Here is a 25,618-nt window from a genome sequence, read left to right as displayed (position 1 = left end):
ACAGTAAATCTAACTGTGACGGTCCCACCTGATGACGGAGACTTGTGTTGCCTCCGAAACGTCATGATTTATTATTTTATTTTTATTATTACTTTTAATAATTTTAATTTTATATATTTTTTTACCTACGTGACTTTACCGAAAAAAAACTAAGAGTATGAATCCTTGCAGTCACGAAAGCTTCAAATCTAGTATCGCCTACACAGGCTGCTCGGGAAAAGTGCTATTAGCGAGCGCTTGTGAAGATCGGGCATGACACACAAGGTGTGGCCAACACCTCGTCCGGCCACCCTTGTCTACCCAGTTCTGATGTTTTACAGCAGGCACTCGCTTAAGGCTGAGTCAACCTATGCGAGGCCCAGAGCTGGTTGACGTAATCACCAGTGATGTTAGCTACGGCTGGCAATCGTAGCGCAGTGTGTGAAAGCAACTACACAACCAGTGCACCGCGCATGCTGTGTTAACTCGTGATCCGCGAGGGATACGTTCCAGAAATGCTCGTGAATGGCAAATTCCGCGAATAGTGTCCTATGAAAACTTCTTTTTTGTATTAATTACCTTAAATAAATATAAAATGTAGTTCTTAAATACGTGCAATTTATCATAACAAAACTGAATTTTTTGTAATTAATAAACAAAGTAAATAAATCATCACTTTATCTGATCACTTTCTCTATTTTTCTCGATGCAGTCGTATCGAGTTCCAATAAGCGATTCACGGATAGCCAAAATCGCGGACAGAAAGTTCGTGAATGATGAAGGAATGCTGTACGCCAACCCATGCACACACAACACATCGTGTACCTGTGCTGTTTAATTGTCCTATTCAGGTCATCAGCGACACACACAAAAAGAGCATTGAATTTCAGTGTAGGTAATTATGTTGATGGTGGTGGTAGCTTCCTTAAAGATTAGTCACCGTTATTCCCAAGATGATTTGATGTATTTACAATCTGCGAGACAGTGCTATAAATCATGAGACATTGCCTCCCTCAGACACCAGAATGCACTTCTTCATGGCTATATTTAAAGCCTGCATTGATGCTAGTAATAGTGTTTACTGATAATTTATGGCAACCTTTAATTATTGTTTCATTCGTGTTTTAATTATTAGAGCAAGCTATTGATGTGTCTGTGCTCTGGTTAATTGCTTGTTTTAAACATTTGATCCATTTTTCTTACATTCTTAGACCTTTTTGATTTCATCAATACCATTCACATTAACAGATCATTATGCAACCACTGCTTTCAAGATTGTTTAGTAATGCTTAGGGGGGGGGGCGGGAGTGAGCATGCAACAAAATTATATTTTCCTGTAGTGCCTGCATCAACAATGTGTGTTACCAAATTAATGGTTAATAAACAGGTACAGAATATTGGGTTATTTCTGCCTCGCTTAATACCCTGAGCTGTTAATTATTGAACAGCATTGCTTCAGATATGTTATTAAATACCGAACAGCTGTTAGTGTTGCATCTTGAACAATCCACACGTTGCGTGTGCGTGCAAGTGGCGTTAGCGTGCGCACCTATGAACCAGGCACCCTGAGTTCAATCCCCAGCCACAACTAACATCGGTGGCGAGTGACATCTGAACTGGTCCTGTGTCTCTCGTAGATTGACTCAGACATAAATTAGTATCGTGTGCAGTGTGTGCACATCAGAATTGGGGAGACAAATGTGCGATGTTGATCACACGCCTCCCCCCCTCCCTTTGTACTATGCAGACCTAAATAGTTACTCGCTAACCTCATTTGCTCCAACTGTGTGTACGAGTATCGGGGGATAATCGTATTTTGTTTTTCTTTCTGTGCGCGAGTGTGCATATGTGTTACACAAGCAGAGATGTGCATTGATGTACACACCTGCTCCTCTTTGATCAAGCCGTTTTATATAAGATTAAAGAGTTTCTGATCAATGTGCTGTTCACATCCCATGGGTGTTGACCTTTCGTGTACACCCATTCCTTGTGTAATATTTAGAATGATGGTTAATATATAAATACATTGACAGCTTTGAAACCACCATGCTCACCAACATATCATGACATAACTGCAATACAATACCATAAGAATTGCTATCATGACCAGTGGCTCAGCCGCTATGATTAGACTCACCCCTGTCATAGAAATGTGGAATTTCCACCACTGCCTCAAAGCTGTAAACAGGAGATTGAGCACTGCCCCAATGCTCATTTGGGCAGGAAGTTGGAGAGTAAACACACAATATTTACAATTTGAGTGCGACGTGTCACCAGTAACTACAACCAATAGAGGGATATAAGTGATGCCGGGATTTCTGAGTCAGTCAGGTGCGAAGACCAGACGGGGGTATCAATGTATTCATCTAAATTACGATATCCATTGTTGGTTGGGTTATTCACAGTTAATCAACAAATTTGGTCAACCCCAAATCTGGAAGGCCTTCATCCAGCAGTGGATGGATTATGACTTGCAATGAATTTGAGAAACAGACTTTTTTCTGCCCACCTATAAACAAATGCCTCTCTTTTATAAGCAACGCCGGCTATCACATGCAATGGTTTGTGAGTTTTTTTTCTTACTGGAGCCTTCTAATTTTAACCGTCTTATATTGGATATGCTCAATCACACGTTTTGTTATTTATTCTCTAGACGTATTCTCTACATCCTAAATGAACTTTTGGATGCCATTTAATTAAACATTTTAGAAGTTTATGCTATTACTAAAACGCAGCATAACCTTGAAATAACTTTTTTTTAAATATATATTTGGTCAAGGCTGCATGCATAATCTTAATATGCATGATTGACAGTCAGGGCTAACAAGGTCAAAATATTTTAGAAAATCAGGGTTCCCTGTGAGTGCAGGAACAACTATAATTGCACACAATAAACTTTACCTACTTGAATTTGATTTGGGGGTGGGATGGGAGGAACTACTGAAATGGTTCTCGTTCTCACAACAGGCGATCTCTTTTCAATCACACGAACAATGATCTTCATGCCTTCACCTGTTGAGATACTCACAAATGGACAAAAACAACAGCAGCCCGTCATTCCCCACTAAGTGGCGGTGACATCACCACAGCGATCAGTGCACTCTACAAACATTCACTCTCCCGCGGTAGCTCACGTGTAAACTATCTCAACAGTATACTCAGCAGTATCTGTTTATATGCTCTCGGCATTTTGCATTTGAAGTTTCACTCGACTGGTTTAAGCTGCGATGTATAAATTGTGATTTCCCACTCTCATCATTTTTACACACATGTACCTTCAGTTACTTAGTGCGTAAATGTTGGCATGAAATATTGGCAATAACTTCTTAGTGAATGTGATTCCTGTGTGCGCTCCCTCTGTATTGAACCGGACGTGTTCAACAAGGTAATCGTTAATCAAATGCAACGTGGAACAAGTCCAAGAGCATATGTACCGAGGGAGATGGAGCCATGAAATGAGTTTGTGTGCAGGAAGCTCGGTAGATTGTGACATCGCAAGGTCGTGAGAGTTGCTTGCAGCTTTTGGAGGCCTTCATCCAACAGTGGATTGACCATGGCTGCTGCTGCTGATGATGATGTGTGGTAATTGGTTCAACATCACCACGTGAGATGTTACATTTACGATGGGAAACAAAACAAAACGTGTTTTATTTAATCACTACTCAAAATTGATGGACGTTCGTCGACTGATGAGGGAAATAAGGTTTCATATTTACGCGATCTAGCCCAAAAAAAATCTCTATTATGGAAGGTTTTGTTTGGTAAAATGTAAAACATTAAAAAAATAACATTTTGCAAATATTAAGTGCAGTTAAAGCAACATTTACCATTGGTTCAAATAAAGTCATGTGGCTTTGATGGGATATTTCAGATCAAGGGTGGTCGCCATTTTAATAGTGGCAGTAATAAATGCATCACCAGCTCACTTTGTGCACGTGCAGCCTCGGAGTAATTTCCTCTTTGTACAATTTTCCTTTTATTTTCAAATGCTGGCGCTGGTGGGAAATCTTACAAAAAGAAAAGGAAGGCATCAAACTGCATGCTTTGCTGGCAAAAAAAAAATGTGTAATATTAATTACACGAGACAGGATTGCAGGTGAAATACTGTAATATAAATATAATGCTCACGTGTTCAGGGAATGTTAATCATAAATTACCGTCCACTTTTGTTGACAAGTACTTTTCCAGACTCATGATGTCAGGCATACCGTGTTTTGTAACAGAGCCCCATGTGCACAAATGATAACATGAAGGTGGTAGAGATTTTTGACGTTTCTGAAGGTTTTCTTGTTATTTTTGGTTTCCATTTCGGGATTTTCACGAGCATCTTTCAGTCTGTAATGAGCACGAGAATCTGACTGCATTGCCCATCCATTCTCTAAACACCTTCACGTCAGCCGCACCTAGACTAAGCTTCTTTTCCTGAATTATATTCTTGCCTTAATGCATTTCTAATGTGGCCCATTAGTCTTATTTCCCTGTCAATGCAGGGAATTTTATAGGCTTTTTTTGGGACTTGCTACAAACCAGGTAGTTGTTTTGTCTTTCTCCGCACGGTAATATTACGAGGTGAGGTTATCGTGACCAAAGAACATGCCACCGTTTTTGTTAATTAGCGAAGTGTACGAGGCTGACTTTGAAAAGGTCAAATCCATTCTCCACTTTACATTGGTATAATATATATTATTATTTTGTCCGTGGCAGCAAAGCCATTTCATCTCAGGTATCCAACAGTGGTGTCTTTCACAGACAACGGCAAATCTTTAAAATCTTCTTGTAAATGTAAAAAAGAAAAAGAATCCAATATGCCATGCAAACACAGGAGACAGTGCATGCTGACGTTGATATACAATCAACTTGGACATTTTAACTCGCAAACGTATGGATATTCTTTGGGTCTTTCGGTAAAGTGACGTAGATAGGTTCAAAGAAAATAACAAAAAAACTACGACGTTTCGATCGCAACACAAGCGGTCGTTACCGATTCGACATATTTAATCGAACCAACCAAGCGGTTTTCCTTAAAACCCTCTGCTGCTAGACCACCCAGATTGTATGGCTTACCAAAAATCCATAAAGAAGGTACACCCCTTCGTCCTATCGTCTCCACCATTGACTCACCCACCTACAAACTGGCCCAATTTCTGTCTAAGACCTTAACCATTCACTGGTAAGACTACCTCAGCTGTATTTAACTCAGCTCACTTGGTCAGTTTTCTTTTGGAAGCTAACCCCTTCCTCCTGATGACGACCGCTTGTGTTGCGATCGAAACGTCGTAGTTTTTTGCTATTTTCTTTGAACCTATCTACGCGACTTTACTGAAAGGCCCAAAGAATATTAATTCCTGCAGTCATGAAAGCTTTAAGTCAAAACGTATGAATGTTTATAGGGCACATTTGAGCTTCATTTAAAAAAAAAATGTTTGTTGCATTTTTCAGCAACTTTCATTCAATGTTCAAAATTGACAGTTGCGTTGAAAAAGATGGGGCTAGGCAATCGCGTGAAAACACGACCGGGAATTTAATTGTGCAGCCACAATTTCCAAAAATGCTTCGCAATCTAGCCTTTTGTAATGGATGAACCACACATGTTTGCACATGCAAGTGAACATTAAGTAGATGTTCCAGCAAGCAAACTGACAATTTTGAATTAGTTTCTGTTATTCTTTGAAGAGTCGAACAAGGTTTGGTTGAAACGCAAATAAAACAGGTTTTTAGTGATATATTTTATTTGTTAGTATCACAGTCTAAATGTAGCAAATTTTAACAAAAAATTGCATAACATTTATCATCTGCATAGTGTTCAGATCCGATATTCAAAGCGTGTGTCCAACCATCACGCAGGAAAAAAAAATCACACTTTTCTTTCAGCTTCTTCCTTGCACTGCTCGACTTTGGAATTCCCTCCCTTCAACTTTTACGAAGTTCTTACAATCTTTCTTAATTAGTGCCGCTTGTTCCTGGCCACTTGGCGTTCTGGACAGTTGGACCTTTGCTCACCAACTTCGATGGAAAAAAAGCTAAAATGTTGTATGTACATACTCGTAAATTGTTATTTTATTGCTATTAAGTTCACGTCATTTTCCTGGTCATTACTTGAATTCTCACTTGTGGCTGGAAACGTTCGTACTGCAAAAAAACAAAAAATTGCGGCAATTTCCAGATACTAAACATCGCTCGGAGCAAACCTCTTCAGATGACGAATAACGCTGAAACTCAGCGCGCGAACCTGACACCCCGAATCTTTCCCTTCACACCGACATCTTTCCACCGGCGCAAGACGACTAAGCCGCGGGTTTTGAGAGGCCTTTTCTCAAAGTGTTTTGGGAAAACAGCTTAGCAGGTGCATAGACGTTGCGCTGACGGACGGTTTGCGTGCGCGATGACAGCCGCAGAAAATACCTCCGTGGTATCCCGCCCTTGGGGAGAAGGTTGGCGGTCCTCACAATGACCCACGCATCGCCAGAGAGAGGCATTGGCTCTCTGCGAGCTGCCTTCGCAGGAACTGCCCGTGGACAATGTGTGCATTAAGGTATCGGCGTACCGCGTGTCACAGAGCCCTCAATATCGGGTTTGGGCTTTTTTTTGAAAAGTTTTATTGGAAAGGCGAATGGAAAATGGAGCTCTATGGAAACAACCATTCATAGGAGGGAGATCGCATTCTAGAGTATAATTAAGCGGGGACCATCTTTGATCTTTTTGCCCGACTGCATTTGCTGACAGCTTGAGCAGAGAGTGCATGCATGCTGCTGGTCCATGCAGGCTGCATTCCATGCCTTCTATTCCATGAAAATAATTACTTGAGATGTTTGCTGGTCACATATCATCGCAGCTGCTGGTTGTTGTTATTCAGCGAAATTGGCCCGTTTCATTTGTTTTGATACCCGAGCACACCTGAATGAACGTGCACTTATGTGCACACACAAACAGATATGCACGCATGGATACTACTGTACATGTGGACAGCCATAAAAATGCAATACCTGGGCATGCATGTAGATGAAACACAACTAATCTATCGTTATTTGTGATGATTATCTGAACCAGTTCCGGCCTTCCCCTTGGTTGACTTCTGATGCATGCACACGCCAGTATTTTTTTCAATAAAACGTTAATTGCTGCCATTACTCTTCATGAAACGGTGGCAGGACTTGGCATGCATGTGCCACCCTGGGATGTGGCAGTGTAGCGGTAGTGTAGCGGTTAGCGCGCTGCGCTACGAACCCAACGAGACGAGTTCGGTTCCTGCTCACGGCCAACACCAGTGGTGATTATCTGAACCGGTCCTGGGCCTCCTCTACGTCGACTCAGCCTCAAATTAGTATGTAGTGCGGTGGGTAAACATCGCCACGCGGGAGACAAAGGCGGCCGGGCGTGGTGCTGGCCACCCACCACATCGTGTGCCGTGCTGGCCTTCATAGGTGCTTGCTAACAGCACTTGCCCCAACAGTCTGTTCAGACTATACGGGGGATCTTTGTCTTTGTTGAAATCAATGTAAATACTGCACACTGGATACTGAAATTTGAGGCAGCTTGAGTCCTGGTAGAAAACAAAACAAAAATCCACCCGCAAAATGGGAAACTTTTTTAGAAGTGCCTTCATTTTTTTATTTGGCAGTTATACAAAAAAAAGTGAATGTTTGTTTGAGTTTTACATATATACCAGCGCCTAGTAGAGAGATTTGCCCACTTTTTATTGGCATTCGTATCACAACCACAGACAAATGGTCTGGTTCAGTAAAATTAAGAATAGTTTGTCGTATTTAGCCTACGACTTAAAGCAATTTAGAACTTTGCCACCAATCTACTTGTGGGCCGTAATTTTATTTTTGGGTCGGCAATTAAACAATGGTGGTGTTATGTAAATATATTTTTCATTTTTTAAGCAACTATTCGCCAATATTACTCTCTAATCCTTTCAGGACACCATTACAATTCATATCAGCGACTTGGTCACAATAATATGTACGTGCACAATTAAGCATGTTTAATTCTGCATGTTTTCTTGTTCAACTTTCTCCAGTCACTTTTTCCAAAGTTAATTACGATGATAATAAAAACTGCGCAAACGGAAAAAGGGACAAGAATAGAACGCAATACAACCGAAAAAATACAAATGAGAGCAAAAAGAAAAATGTGCGCTCGAGGTGAATTGCAAACTCTAACTTTGACCACGCATATAATTGCTAAACAGATACATTATTCAATTGCGTTTGTCAATTGGGTTCTTGCAGTATCTCCGCAGGCAAACGCAGATTTGTATTATTATTACTGTTTCACTCACCCAATTGTTGCCATCAAGGCCGCGCTCTGGGACGAGATATTAACTGTGTGGCGTGAAATATTAATATCCAAATGATTATTGTGCATGTATGTTGAACGTCTTTCGCACTATACGTAGCCAACCGTGCGAATCGGAGGTGCGGGTTGAGTGACTGAATGCCCAGGTCGGTGACAACACCAACTGAGCAAATTCGCCAGATTTTAGAGCGGCTACGTTGAAGCTGTTGCAGTAAGGCTTCCAGATTATCTTAAATAGACGAATTGGAAAACGGGTACACCTTTAGCATGGTGCAACGGCGAGCAGCACACTCGGCTTGCAATGCGAAGGCCTTCAGTTCAATGCAACCTCCTGGCGTGACGTTGGAGCCGATCTCGCAAGTTCGTGAACCCCTTCCACCTCTGTCCACGCAGCAGTGTAAGCAGATCCACCAGAGCGCGTCGATTAGCAGGCCCCATGTGTCGATGTCAAGTGTGGGTACTCGCACTTCTTCTAAGATGTCTGGCCAGCGTGGAAGAGTAGGCCAATGTTACCTTCTAAGAGGGGCTCCGGATATCTCCCGCTGCAACGTTACCCCGACGCGTTGGCTACGCACGGCGCGACATAAGTTGAACATACTCCCGTACAGCACACGCAGCTTGATGCTTCCAGGGAAATGGGGCTTCTACAAACTTGTAAAAATACAGTAGGCTGTCGGCAGTATGTACGTTGTATGTATGTGTTTTTTTAAACATGTAGGCTTTCGCGACCAATTTTATTCATAATATAGGTTTTTGGGTCAGATCGCGTTATTTATGAATGTGTCGTAGCCCTCCACCACCCGACACGGCCAAAGAGTAGAAAATGTGTCACGTTTTTTTCTTCACACCATTTGTAACCAACAAAAAGCAGAAATTTATTCCAATCTCGATTTCAAAGTGAGCAACTCCAGTGGCTTCCTAATAGTGAGACTGACTTCAGGGAAGGTGAGGCTTTGTGTTCAAGTGTGTGTTTCGTAGTCTATACATTTTACACCGTTGTATATTCGTTTCCATATATGGCATCACTATTGTTGACAGAGCACGTGTGTTGTTTTTGAGCGCATGCATTTATTGAACACAAATACGCATTACACATGCACAGTGTACGTACATCGGTACATAATGTACCAATAAGTATAAACAAACATCAGATGTATGCATACATACTGAGTATTATTATTATCATTCACTACATTTGTTATTCATGTCATACCCATAGCAGAAGCCTTTTAGCAAAGTGCTATGTTTCACGTACACAGTCTGTCTCCCAGCAAGGAGATTGTGGTTAAGTTGTTTCATGTTATTAAGTTGATGGACATGTTTTTCCAATTTTGGAAAATTTGCACCATGACGCCAGAACTCACAGGCCTGCTCTTCATCGAATACTATCACAAGGGGAGGGGGGATCTGTGATATAAGCTGTGAAGCAGGAAGGTGAGAGCCGTTTCTTAATACACAACTTTTGCAGCATTCGCCAGGATGGCAGCTGGGCTTGAATCGTTGACCTCTGCAACATAACGCTGCCCACATAATATGCACACGGGTGAACCAATACACAGATGAATGAATTAGTATTGATTAAGCGCATGATGCATGCTTATCTTTGCATCTGCAAGAACTGTTTTCCAATAAGTATGCGATGTATGTTATTGGTTCACATTATCCCTGTAGCCCGTAGAGGCAATATAATGCATTACAGAGAGGTCTGAGGATTGACAATTCATTGGATCTTGTGTGTAGAGCGTGCACATTCATGAATGAATAACCCATATAGCTGTGAAGTATTACTAATAAACGTTTTTATGATGTTAAGAAATGATCGGTCATGTCATTTAATTTATCGGTGATGAGATATAAAAATAGCATTATTGTATTCTTTTCAGTAATGAAATGTAATGATGCGTTTTCAATTTGTGTGTCCCCCCCCCCCGCCCTGCACAACAGATTGATGCAATTCTAGATTTGAAGCAGCTAATCTGGCTGTGACGGTCCCACCTGATGACGGAGACTTGTGTTGCCTCTGAAACGTCGTGATTTTTATTTTATTTTATTTTTTATTAATTTTGATGTTTTACCTACGTGACTTTACCGAAAAAACCTAAGAAGATTGATGCAATGGTCTCGTGAACGTTTGGCCGTGACATTCATTTTGCTCGTAATTTATCTTTGCATCGTTCTCCATTGCCCCCCCCCCCCCATCATTTGTGATTGTTAATTTAAAATGGGTGTTGTAATGAGTATTGCGTCAGAAAATCTGATGTGGATAATATTTTCTCCATTGATATGCGTGTGTCATTTACACCATTTGTATTTATTTACGTTGGTATATTTTTCACACAATTGATATTTGCATCGCTTATATCGCCATAATTATTGCTTTGACCTATCTGAAACGGAAACAAATAAAGAGCAGGTTGGGATGTGCTGTCAGAAAATGCAATGTGAAGCGATGGAAATCAGCTCTTGTGCGGGAACCAGACGGATTTGTTATTGTATCAGAAATACCGCGGGAGTTGGGAATAGCTCATGCAGCAGTGGACAGAGCATAACGGTGATGCCGTTAAATATGTTAAATTAATATTCACAAGAGGTAGAGTATCCCAATGTATTTTAATAGCATATACTTTAAACAGATTTCACTCACCGTGTACGAAAAAAGTAGCTCTTGGAAGTCATCTAGAGAATGGTCATACAATATTTTTTAAAATAATAACTTTTGTCGAGGTGCAATAAAAAGTTATTATATCCCCACACTTATTTTCGTGGGAGACACTGAGTTTCTCTCCAGCGCGGTGGTAACCACTTAGACATGCTGTGTTGTCGTTCATGCCACATTCATCCACGTGGCAAGGGCCAGTCCGTTCATCAGACAAGTGCCGGTTGCCCTTCCAAGTCAGTGGGTGCTCTAACTCAGAAGCCATAATCGTGCGATATAATAACGGCAAAGAACAATACACGAGGGAACCATTAGGAACGACCGTCGCCGTTGTCTGAAAAACAACATCAATTGAGATGTATTGCAGGGCTGTTCGTGCAGGTGATGTCGGTTTCGAATGCTGCTGCGTGCTTAATAAGTCACATTGCGGAGCTACGGCCATGCCCAGCGTTCATTCCACACGCATAGATGTGGTTACAGCGGCAGAGGCTCCAACACCGCCTTGAAGGGGTTCTTTTTTTTCCATGGGAAGTAAGGAAAAGGGCAACAGTGTGCCCTTTCTGAACACAAATTGCTTGGCACAAGAAAATGTCACGGAAAAGTCGTAAGTAATAAGAGGCTTGGGAACTTTTCCACAATGGAGCGTACTTCTTTTTTTCTTGCGCTCATGCCCGGATAATTTCTAAAGTAACGCACAGGCAAGTTTTGGTGGTAGTGGTGGTGTGGCAGGACACAGAAGGCGGAGAGAGGAGGGTGTGTCGTGACTTTTTTATTAAAACTGTGCTGTACTTATACTAGGGGTCGGCACGGTTTGAACCGACTCAAACTGGTTTCAAATTGAGCAATCCAAACCAAACCAGCGACGACTGAACCAAACCAAACCAAAACCAAACCAAACTAAGCTAAACCTCTTAAGTTGGCTTGAACCAAACTAGTTTGAGCCGGTTCCACCCTGTCCGAGCCAAACCGAGTCGGTTTTCGTAGCCCCAAACCAAACCGAACCAGTTCAAACAGAGCCAAACCAAACCGATTTGGTTCGGTTCAAACCGCGGTTTGGTGGTTTGAGCCAAACCGTGCCGACCCCTAACTTATACGGACTCGCATGAGATATATTAGACGTGCGAGTCCCGCCAACATTGTCGTCTGATGCCCATAAAGCCAGCCAGAGAAAAACAAGAGAGTGAGTTTTTACCCACCCACTCCCTCCCAAAGCAAAATGCAAGGAATGTCGCGTGGGTTCAATCATAAAGTAGGCTTTCGCATCCAATACAAATCCAAGCACTATTTTGTTTTCTCGTCAAAACTGCCCCCTTCTGCTTGTTTTTTTTTTAAGAATGAACAGTGAGCAGGTAATCGTTCACCTTGAATACACGTATATATTTACATTCAAACGTATTCATCAAATCAATTAATACCCAAGACTAGCGTGGAAGAGGAGACCAAAAGCCCCCTGGATGTGGCTTTTTAGAGCTCCCGTTGCAGAGGCCTCCGCAAGCAGTGCCATGAACAAGTAGTTGCAGGGTGGCTCCTGTACCTTATATTCAATACGTTTACAAATATTATAAATGTATTTTTTTTCTGAATTTGCGCACCAGGTTTGAGATGGGTTTTGTCAGGTTCCTGTTAAAATACAGTGCAGCATTTGATCTTTGTGACTTGTTGCGTTATGAAATTTCCAAGACTTTATTTTTCTGCCTTGTAGTTCATTATCCAGATTGTATTAAAACAATTTTTTGTCACTAAATAAATTACAGCCCTCTGACTGACATGTGTTTCACTTTGCCATGTTCATGAAAATGTGCCCAGCTTTAGTTGCCCCATCCATTGCTTTGGGTCATCCGTTTGGTCTAGAATTCGTGAAAAATAATTAATCAAACCAAGAAAGGCCACAAGTAAATTTCAGATGCTTTGCAGACGCAAGTATTTTTTTCAATAAAACGTTAATTTCCGCCATTACTCTTCACAAAACGGTGGCAGGACTTGGCATGCATGTGTCGCGGTTAGCCCGCTGAGCTACGAACCCATCGAATCGAGTTTGATTCCCGCTCACGGCCAACACCAGTGGTGATTATCTGAACCGGCCCTGGTTCAGAAGGGGTGTATAAATATCTAGATTTGAAGCTTTCGTGACTGCAAGGGTTCATACTCTTAGGTTTTTTCGGTAAAGTCACGTAAGTATAAATAAATAATAAAAATAAAAATGATTGAAATAAAAATAATATAAATAATAATTGTATTTCTATTCATTTTATTTCTATTATTATTTCTATTATTTTTATTTCTATTATTTATTTTTACCTACGTGACTTTACCGAAAAAACCTAAGAGTATGTATAAATATCGCCACTGGGGAGATAAAGGCGGCCGGACGTGGTGCTGGCCACCCACCCCATTCGTTAGCCGTGCCAGCCTTCATAGGTGCTCGCTAGCAGCACTTGCTCCTACATCCTGTTCAGCCTTTACGGGGATCTTTTGCCTTTGCTTTTTTGTATTTTTTTATACCGAAAACATAACAGTGGTTAACAACAGCTGCCATTGTTCGGTGGGGGGGGGGTTTGATGAATGACAATAACCTTCCCACAACAATGGTCGTAATTATATGGCACCCAAATCACGTACTGCTCAAAACATCATGTGTGCAGGGTTTTGAACGTGGCCCAAAAGGGATGAATCGGCATTTGTGTATTGGACCAGACTACCGCAATAGTTCATCACTGTCAAATGTTATTGAAACGTATATGCATATGTATGAACTCGAGCGAGTGTGTCGGTCGCATATTGGTTACTGCACTGTTGGTGAAATGGGTTTCGTTTTTGATAAAGCGCTTGTGATCTGAATCTGTCCTGGGGTTTCCTTCGGTAGGCTCGGCCTAAAATGAGTAAGTGGCATTATGGTCTTTTTCGGCTATTATCTTCACGAACGCCTAAATATAGCCACTTAACACCATTCTCCCCAACAGATTGTTGCGTGCCGTCTGCTGATACAGTATTATCTCGTTATTCACGAGGTTTCTATCCAGGATTTTGGTTATGTGCGAATCACATCTGGAATTATACCAAATTGCATCGAGAGAGAAACGAGAGAGAGAGAAAGTGATGAGGGGGAGAGTTATCAGATACAGAGATAGAGAGAGAGAACGTCTCGAAGCTTTAGAAGCATCTGCAGACGTTGCGTGTATGATATTCCTAGACCAATATCATGCTCTGCTAAATTTGCTATTCGCGAAAAATGGGTTGATACTGAACAGATCTTAACTAGGAGTGGTCAGACCGTCCTTTGACTGCAACTCCAACGTTAGTCTCGCCCAAAAGCCATCAACCCTTCTAAGTGGCATGCCCTGCCCAAGACCAGCTATTGTTTTTAACAGTGTAAATTATCCACTTTTGACCTCTGGCAGTTATCTCGTGAATTGTATTTTAATTTGGTCAAATGTAATTCATGAAATGCCTTTTCATGCATGACGTAATTTGTTCATGTAATGATACATTTCGTAACGTGCATGTGTTCTCTATGTGCACTGCATTGAATGTATTATTATTCAGTGTATGCAGTGCACTGTGTACATTGTGTATGGTGTTTTCATTCAGTGCCATTTGTATATCATCCTCAAGAAAATTGGTCCTTCCATATATCATTAAATTCGTATCCAGATATAATCAGTGCTAATCATATAGTTGTCCAGGAGAACCTCATGGGAATGTTTTTCCTAGTCAATCCTCTATATATTATCAACTGCCCCATGCTTGATTGCTTGACATATATGTGTACAAAGCAGGAACATTTGATCGCTCACACGAATTGTGGGAAAAAAATTGTTTTATTGTCGGCTTTACCTCCGATTGCGAGATAGCATTTTCTGTATGCGCAGTTCACATTAGAGTGTGGGATTTTTTTTGGTGGTTGACAAAGCTGTGATGTCGTTTAATGCTAGAAAAGAGAGGTTGACAACTCTTGTCTTCCTTACAAAGGAAGTCCACCATGGTTTGCAATCACATTTCAAAGCAGTGTGAACTCTGTGCCTAAGTGGCAACTGGTACCCTTTGGGCTTTTTCTACACACTCTTCAGATGCAGTTTCTCTTGTTGGGCTTCAAGTAGTTTCCATCATCCTGAGAGCTTTACAACAACAACAACAAAAACCCCCAAACAAATACCTGCTATATATTATTCAATGTCACCTCAATGCTGGCTGGCCTTTTACCACGTGCTTTTTTCTTTGCTGGGCACATTCTCTGGCACGGAACAAGACGCACCACAGGTCCCTTCATCCTTGCGTCTGTCGATGTTTGAGCTGTCTCCCGTGTGACCTCTGCTTCTCCGGTTTGACATTGTGGCTCAGTGGGGCTCTATGCTCAGATTAGTGCACGCTGATTAATATCCCGTCGCTCGGTCATGTTTTTATTGATCATTACGATGCATTATGTAATCCGCACGCATTATTTGTAATGGCTATCTTATGTATATTAGTAGTGCACATTTTAAAAAGTGCAGGCGTTTTCATTGTTTGTTTTATTAGGCGTAACAATGATGTCTGTAAAAAAACTAAATCCACTGCTGTATTAAGTGGAAAAAATTGTATGCTCTGAAATTGTAAAAGCTGTCAATATTTTACATAGTATATATGTAATATATGCATTATACGGAATATAAATGTATATATACACACGCACACAGATGTGGAACAAATATAATCATCACTGGGGCTCCTGCTGTGACAAATGCCAGCAAATTTTATTTTTATCCAGCGATTAGTAAATAACGGTGATGCCCTTTTAAAGGCGCATGCCCCTGGTACCGGCTGCTAAAAGGCGGGGGGGGGGGGACAAAATAATATGATCCTCTGTATGTTTTAGCACAAATTAGACGTGACATTTCATAGATTTTGGCTTCTTACGGTGGTTTCTTGTCTGACCCAAAACAAACAAAAATGATGAATGGCCCAAAATAGCGCACTTCAGAGATGTGCCTCATCGATTGGCTGGTGAAAACATGACGGAAAGGCCGCGCACGCTGGAAGCACGCCTCCAGAAGTCCCCAGAGGAATGCCGCACAGCAGTAAACATTTTTGAGAGCACCCATTCCACTTGCCTGCACTCTATTGGCAAGGCTTGATTAAAATTTGTCGCCTGTCACCGCAGTTGGGCTCACTGCGTATGACATACAGCTTGATGATGATGATGATGTTGCACGTTACGTGGTGGGTTCACGATTTGTGTAGGAAAATAACCGCATTGCTGCTGTTTCGTGTTTAAATTTTGGGGATTTTATTTTTATGCTGCTAAAGAAAAATCCACCACTGTATACGTAATGGTAACCCACTAAACAACACCGGATGCTTATTTTTTTGTTAATCCGGTTCAAAAATGATTCATCCAATACAATCCTAAGTGGCTCAGCCGATCATTCCTCCAGGGTCGATAAAGTTACTACCACTTTGTGCAAAGGTAGTTGTGCACTGCCCCACTGTACGTTTGAGTAAGAAATCACTGACGGTTTCTTAACTCTGAAGTGTACGCTATTTCCCATGCACATTTTGTAATTGTTTTATCTTATAGTTAAAAATTGCTAAGCTACTGTATTATGCAATACACCACAAGGTTAACTTAATGGAATAATATGTATGTATATGTTAAATGTGGGTGGGGTTTAGTTTTAATTATGGTGCGTAATATAACAAAACTGACAATATACCACATACACCACAATGGTGGAGTGGATATTATGTAAATATATGTAATTGTTCAAGCTTTCCTGTACGTCAACTGAGTTTTAGATATTTGACGTTGCAAAGAGTGTTATCAAGTTATGTGTATCCAGTAAGCCATATTTGGTGGAAATACACGAGACATATCTGAAGACTTTATCTTGTTAATATGAAGAAAAACATGTTTTTCACTCAATTTTATGGAGATTGTGCCATGAGACAAAACATCCATTCGGAACTCTAGCAGAGCAATGGGATATATCTTGTTTGTGAACGGTCTGGAGAAACAGATACCACATAACTACTTCAGATTATTCTACATTATTTTACAAATCATGACCTCACATTGCAATAGGTAATAATGAAAACGCTTCCTCCGATAACCTTTGAATCGCTTCCTACGCCATCATATTTGCAGCATAAATTGATTTGTCAACATTGTCATATGAATTCCCTCTGTCCACCCTAAAATATTGAAGGAATGCAATTAATGACCTTAAGAGATATGTGGACAATAACATGTTACCTAGAGCTGGTTAACTCCCTCCACCACTCCTATTTATTCTCTCACAGACCTTATTCAACGAGTTACAATTTGCCATGTTCATTTATGGCGATATAAATTCTGGTTATTTATTTGTATTTGATGAAATTTTGCTTATTTCATAAATCACATTTCGCCATCTGTTGGTGATCGTTTTCACTTCGTATGCTTCCAAAGATAATTTCTGTTGCACGGCTTCCCTTTTAAAAAATTTCCCATACGATTTTTTTTTTACAATTCATATCGACAAATGAAGTCATGAATTCAATTTCACACCATAATGTATCTACTTCTTATATGTAGACAACAACAATATCACTGCATGTATTATTTAAAAATCTGGTGGCGCACGCATATTTAGAAGTTGAGCATTTCCCATTCGCGAATGGATCCCGGTGGTTATTGGTTCGATTACAGATAAGAGAAATTCGACTGAACGATAATCATATTATATCTATGCATCTCCTGGCTACAGATTCGTTGCTGAGTTTAACTGCCATGCACTACTGTGTATATGTAAAGGTTCCGTCGTCAGCATAATTAGCATTTACATCACCTTGTTGAAGGCGGAAAAAAAATATCAAAGTTTACCAATATTGTGCGGGTGTCTCTTCGCCACACATGAAGATGTTCAGGCGGATGTCTTGATATCCAGGATACTCAAGGGCTGCACCCCTGGTTAAAATCGAAAAGACAAAGCCTTTTTCTGCTCAGGTGGCCATCTGGGTGGGTGTTACGTATGGATTTGTTTTGTATCATGGTTACTGAGCCCAGATGTCAAAACACGGCAAAGCAGCCAGCAACAAGCAACAGTTTGCGTATTGGAGCTGTAGTCGATGAGTCAATGCATTTCTTGAATTTAGCAAGGTCATAATGACTTGGGAAACGATATGATAGGAGTGTATTCCAGAGTCAAGGCAGTATCAGCAAAGAAGCAGAAATAAGAAAAGTGTTTTGACCTGCAAGTGTGGTGGTTTAACATCGCATGGATGAGACGCAAGTCAGTCTGGTAGATCAAGTCCTGAATGTAGGTGGAGAAATCAATGGATGTAATTTATTCATAAGTCTGTTGATGGAATTCGATTCTTACGCTCACAACATGTGCATCAAATTACTCGTGCAGGAATCATGTACTTCCCGTCCGTCCGTGTATGATCGCACTGCCGCAAAATTCGGTGTGCGCTTAGCACTGTGGAATTACATGGCCATCGCGCCTCTTGCAATAAATGGTTTTCCGCAATTGTAACAGCCCATTTGTGATTATGGACAACGTGAACATCTCCTTAGCGTCCTTGCAACAATGTCTCCCATCTCTGCACGTTCCGTCGATCCCACCCAAAGTGACCGGCTCGCAGGTGTCTGTGTATGTGTGTGCCAGCACGCGAAAATAATGAAATGCGTTAAGCGGAGGAGGCTGTGGAAACGAAAGCAGGGCAGGGCATTCTGCACCACACCATTGCAAAAAAAAACCCATATCCCTCGGTGATATATTATGGCGATATAATTAAATGTGATTGTTTTAGAGATGACCTTGTTTGACAGGTTGAATACACTGCAACGTGATACATTAAGGGAACAGGCCCGAATGCTGCAGACCTCAAGGGATTTGCAGTCATAGCCTCGAGCGAATGGAGTGAGGGCTCGTGCAGCGTTTAGCCTGTCGAGAAACACAACAGCCTCTGTTTACCTGCGTTATCTGGGCTGCAGAAAGTTTATCCGGAAGTATTTTATTGAAGAAAACAAAAAATCCAGGCGCGTGGGAATACAAGCGAGTAAAGCATGATCGACGAGACATCCCCTCACTCAGTCGCCATGCACTTGCTTGATGAAGACGAATACAAAGATCCCCAATTAAAGCCTTAGCAGAATTCTGTGCAAAGTGCTGTTAGCGAGTAGCACCTATGGAGCCCGGCACGGCACGCGAGGGGGTGGGTGGCCAGCACCACGCCCGGCCGCCTTTGTCTCCCGAGTGGTGATGTTTACAAATTACACCAGGTACTCATTTGAGGCTGAGTCGACCTAGGGGAGGCCCAGCACCGCTTCATGATGGTGTAAATACACCAAATTGCCGCCCCATCAGTCACCCCACCTCCACATCACACGCTCTCATTCATCTCTCCCCAACTAGACCCCTCAAAAGCATTCCCTCTCGACTGTGTCTCTCCCACCGCGAGAATTCACCCCCCCCCCCGCTCCCCTGTGTGGGACCGTAACTCGCATGGTGGCTGCAGAGCGTTTCCATTGAAACATCAAAAGGCTCTTCCACACACCACCCTTTAATGCTCTGGGTCCCTTTTCATTTTTTAGGTAACTGTTGCACTTAAAATCCCATTGATGTTCCACTCTCTGATAGAATTCACCTGTTATAAATTGTATCAACTTACACGCAGGGACCGTTTAAACTCATTACGCTGAAAAACAACTTCCGTAATTTTTACGGATTAATATGTTTTGCTGTGAGTTAATTAAAAAAACGTTGTTTCTGCCAAAAGGTGTCCTCATTCTGGTGACTTGTAATAATAATTTAGCTCAGAATTCGTGGCGGCAGCTTGATTTATGAATGCTGTAGCAGTGTAAATTCATCAGAGCATTTCGGCAAGTTGGCAACGTATGCATTGCACATGTATACACTTTATACAGATTTTATTCCGAACAGCAATGCAGTTTTTTGGCCTCTCCAGCTATAGATGCAATACGCGTATTCAGCAATTGCGCAGGCTTCCCACACGTGTACATATGTTTGTGTAACCTGCACAAGCAGGATCATCCATTGATAGATACCCCACAGAAGTGACAGTTAAACAATCATCGAGAAGGCAACGTAACATTTCAAAACCTAAACACATCTCCCACCTAGTCACAATTAAAACACTTTGTGAAATGTGTTGCCACTTTCCCGTGTAACATATGGAGCCATATACAATATTCAATCAGCTCTCGAAAAAAACATTTGAGAGTAATAATACATGAGTTGGGGTGTCTATGTTTATTGAAATGAATCACCCCGTATATGCATGTGTAAAACATGACGTGTATGTGTATATATATATGTGGGGAGCGGTAGTGTAGTGGTTAGCGCGCTGCGCTACGAACCTGGCGACCTGGGTTAGATTCCCGTTTACGGCCAACACCAGTGACGATTATCTGAACCGGTTTCTGGGCCTCAGCCTCAAATTAGTACCTGGTGCGGTGTGTAAGCATCGTCACTGGGGAGACAAAGGCGGCCGGGCGTGGTGCTGGCCACCCCCACCCCCTCGTGTGCTGTGCCGGCCTTCATAGGTGCTCACTAACAGCACTTGCCCCTGCAGTCTGTTAAGGCTATACGGGGGATCTTTGTATATATATACACACACACATGAGAAGCACGTGGACATGTAAGTGTAACGCATGAGCAACAACATTCATTTAGAAAAAGTCACGCATGTCTCCCTAATGCGAATGCAGTCACATCCCCACCATCCCAGCGTGTCCTGACGTTGTTCCTTTCAGTAGGAAGCGCCACGTGTGACGGTCATTCATCCTCATTTGATTCAGGTGTCAAACTTCATTAGCGCGCTTGAAAGCCACTGGCTGTGTAGCGGAGCAGCTACAGGGCAAAAGTGTCAACACGAGCCACCTTCATTTCCTGTTTCGCCACAGACTGGACCAACGATGCTGTTTCATACACGCTGCCTGCGACGAGACGGTACAAAGGGAGAAAAAGGGGGTAATTCGATGCACATACGCACACATACACTGCCTGAAAAAAAGGACTGCGTGCATTGCTTTGCATGCACGGTGCACATTTATGAGAATGTATTTTTATTTTATTTGCAAAGTATTAAATGCAATCAACCGCATCTCTAGACGCGCTAATGTGATGGGGGTGGAAGGTGTGTGTGTGTGCGTGTAAGCGAAGAACAATCATGCTAAGTGAGGTCTGTGGGTGCACGAAATCATATACAGCAGGGTCATAAGGGCGTCATATACAGCGGGGATATTATGCACATGGGGAAATAGTACAGGGGGGGGGGGGAGAGGGGAGAGGAAGGGACGGTGTAACACGACTCTCTGGTCAAATGGAATCGTGTTCAGGAGTAGAACGAAAATGAATCGTTGTGTGAATAATGTTAGACTTTTTTTTAGCCTTAGCCCGACCAGGGTTAGCGAGCGAGCAGCAGGGACAGCCAGTGGGAGAAAGTTCGAGACGTCAGAGCTACGCGAGAAGAAGTGACCTCCCGTTGTGAGAGGTGTTCTTCTGGGTTTTACATAAAGATATATTCACAATTATTGAAGAGAAACATTTGTTACTGGAGCAGACGGCACGGGATGGAGTGTGTGGGGTGACATGAGGTTACGAATGTCAGTCGTTTTTATCCCATACTCGGTCTTTAAGGCCAAGCATGGGCAAAACAGCACGATCAAATGGTTTCAGAAGTTCCCAGTTCGATTCTAACAGGTCGTCCTGGTTATCACTGTATGTGGATAAACTTTCAAATATCTGCCATTTGCATCAGAGTGAATGTTTGCGATCCTCTGATGTCATTCAAAAAGAATAGGCCATTGTGTGCTGGCATCATGATCCACATTTACCAAAGTCGAAAAATTCCACCACAAATTAATAAATTGGGAGTACACGTCACAGCATCAACTCCTTACTTGGAAACTTCTTCAGGCCATTGTGTGTTGGCATCATGATCCACATTAACCAAAGTAGAAAAATTCCACCATAAATTTATACATTGGGAGTACACTTCACAGCATCAACTCCTTACTTGGAAACTTCTGCAGGCCATTGTGTGTTGGCATCATGATCCACATTAACCAAAGTAGAAAAATTCCACCACAAATGTATACATTGGGAGTACACTTCACAGCATCAACTCCTTACTTGGAAACTTCTGCAGGCCATTGTGTGTTGGCATCATGATCCACATTTACCAAAGTCGAAAAATTCCACCACAAATGTATACATTGGGAGTACACTTCACAGCATCAACTCCTTACTTGGAAACTTCTGCAGGCCATTGTGTGTTGGCATCATGATCCACATTTACCAAAGTCGAAAAATTCCACCACAAATTAATAAATTGGGAGTACACGTCACAGCATCAACTCCTTACTTAGAAACTTCTGCAGGCCATTGTGTGTTGGCATCATGATCCACATTAACCAAAGTAGAAAAATTCCACCACAAATGTATACATTGGGAGTACACTTCACAGCATCAACTCCTTACTTGGAAACTTCTGCAGAATATTCATGTGCAACATAACACCTTGATGAACGTCGTGATCGTGAAAATATCGAATGGACTAAATTATTCATTATTCATGGATTTAATTGATTTGACCTTATTTCACGCGACATGTGCCCTTAATTTGTAAATGCTTGCAACGCACTTTGTCAGAAAAAAACGATGACATAATTCAATCACCATACCGTCAATTACTCTGGAAAAAGTTTTACAAAATACAAATTCACTCAGTCATAGCTCTCTTTATTTCTCTCTCCAGAACTTTGTTTACTATTGTGACACGTAAACTAGTGTTATTTCATCCATATTTTGTCAAGATTTTAATTTTTTTGAAACATGTAATGAGTAACAATCATCACGATTTGACGATATTTGCAAAGTGGACAATACGTGTATTACGTATCCTATATTGTATGATATATCGTAATATCGCCCTATCAAAGCAACCCGAGTCATAGGTCTGGGAAGGCGGTCAGTACTTTGTATCTCGCAGAGTTTGGAGGCGAGGGATTTTGAAAAGCTGTCGAGGAGCGAGGTGCAGTCGTGAAGCTGAAAGGTAATGGGATCATCCCCAGCGTATATTTCTATCTCACTTCCTTAATTTAATTATATACTTCTTCTCGCCCTCTCTGTTCACAATCCCAGCCGTCTCGGTGTCCCCCCTCCTCATTGTGCCCAACCACAATTCCATTCTTTTTCGCTTCTAGCCCCCTTACACTGGAACACGCTGCCCCTACGCTTCAAACAATCACCCTCACTCTCTACGTTTCCTTCTTTCCTTAAAACTCACTGATTTTCCCTTGCTTAACCCAACTCCCCTTTCCTGCGATCCCTTCCCCATCAATAACTCCATCCCTCTTCCCAACTTCCCTATTCATCCATCACACTCGTTCATCGTTAACTACTCATTGTCACTTTTATCATTGTATATCGCATGCGTCATATTCACGCAGTACCATCCTTCCCATCAACTCATCTCATCCTACCCACTATTCGGCTGTACAAATAGTTAATTATTTATATTCTTGGTTCTTTCAGTAAAGTCACGTAGAAGGGAAATAATAAAATAATATAAATATAAAACAATATATTACTTTATTATTTCCCTTCTACGTGACTTTACCGAAAGAACCAAGAATATGAATCCCTGCAGTCACGAAAGCTTTAAATCAAAAGTTAATTATTTGTTCAGCTCTTTGGTCAAGGCGCTATGTAAATTAAAATAAGATGTGAATATTAATTAAGTTGTCGCTCTGCTGTAGGGTCAAAGAACACGGCGGCATGGATAGATGCCGCAGATGTTATGCAGGTGGAGGTAGGAAGTCGGTGAGGTGAGAGAGGTGAGTGGAGATGCAGAGATTCAGCATCAAGGTTGACACGTAGGTTACAGACAATAATTTACAAGACCTCTAATCTGCAGGTTCCCCAAATTGCAGGCTATCCAATAGGGATTTAGTTTTGGGTTAAATATTAAATACTTATGCATTTTAAGTACAATTTCAAATAGTTTTCCCATCATGTGCTCGTGCAAAATGTATTTTGTGCAAACAATAGTGACGTAATCCGATGGCACATGACACCATTTTTGGCGGGAAATGCATGGAAGAGGTGGGGGTACCCACACTTTACCCCAGCACACGGAAACTGTGTGCATGCATGCATGTTGAACTTCTTCCATACCGTATGTAGCCAAACATACGAATCGGAGGTGCAACCTGCCAATACTTAATAAGTGGTGTACCCTTTAACCCTGCTGGGTGGACAGACGTGGGGGGTTTTAATAAAATTGCACCGTTTGTCTCAACTGGCATGCCCAGACATCGGGATTGCACCAGCGACCTCTGGATTGCAAGTCCAGATTTCTAACCATTACACCGCGACATTGCGTCTACCACTTGAAAATGTACTGCCAGACACGATCAGATACCGAGTTGGTAAACACCATCGCCTTGCCCTATCGTTGGATCTAGACTTGGGCGACTGACATGCCCTCTTCTCCAGCATGTCTACGAAGAATGCCGATCGTCTTCCAGCGCGATCAAAACCTCCTCTCCCGTGCACAGCACTCGGGCACGAGATGCAGACCCCTTACAAACCTTCCCTCTGACCTTCTCAATCGACCCCTCGCTTCCAGATCTCAAATCCCGTCCCCAGAGTCGCTGCCCCCCTCCGTTGCCGAGCGCAAGACACGTGGTGCCAACCGGCCTCAGTAGCTTCGGCCCTCTGGCCGTGCGTTCGACCTCGCTACCTCTGATCTGCCTCAAGCGGCTTCCTTGGCAGGCCCTGTCGTCTCTCGAAACAGACGAAGGGGAATGCCGCCACCACTGCCACCACCGCCACCACTGCCACCACCGCCACCACCGCCACCACTGCCACCACCGCCACCACCGCCACCACCGCCACCACCGCCACCACCGCCACCACCGCCATCACCGCCACCACCGCCAACACCGCCACCACCGCCACCGCCGCCACCGCCGCCACCGCCGCCACCACCGCCGCCACCACCGCCACCACCGCCACCACCGCCACCACCGCCACCACCGCCACCACCGCCACCACCGCCGCTGCCACCTCCTCGTCCTCTTCGTCCCCCCCTCTTCCTCGCGTGGTCGTCCTCATTCCCCCTCCTTTCACAGCGCCGCACGTCGGTGATGCTGTCGACTTTTTATTTTCGTCAAAGTCTACGGACTTTTCCCTTTCAGTAATTTTTTTCCGTCTTACACGAGCGCCTCTGTAATTTTTTTACGTGCAAACCGTGCACGTCACGAATTTAATAATGAGTGAATGACTGACACACGATCAGCAGCCGCTATTCCTGTTCATGTATGAACTCCCCCCCCCTCCTCCCTGTGATTTTGCTCAAACAAGCAGTGAACCGCCGTGCACCGTTGTTTTTTCTGAAGTTGGACACTTATGTAATGTTACGTTTCTGAATTACCGGTTTGGAGCATCGTAAATAATTTATGGTATTCTAAACGTCTTATCTTGTTCGGGTTCACATATTTTAATTATCAAATTCCTGGCATAAAGGATAATTGTATAACAAAAAAATGCAGCGTTTGGCAATGTGAATGTGCTGTGATGAGAATGCTCATTTTGTTATTTTACACATCCCCGTCCTCGACTGCTGGTAGAGCAGACAAGTAGAACATGAGCATGGTCTTCCATCTGGCAGAATTTCCACGTATTGTGAGTC

This window comes from Lampetra planeri, chromosome 36 (genome assembly GCF_965212315.1).
Source record: "Lampetra planeri chromosome 36, kcLamPlan1.2.h2, whole genome shotgun sequence".
Lineage (NCBI taxonomy): Eukaryota > Metazoa > Chordata > Hyperoartia > Petromyzontiformes > Petromyzontidae > Lampetra > Lampetra planeri.
Note: the sequence above shows the minus strand (reverse complement) of the source record.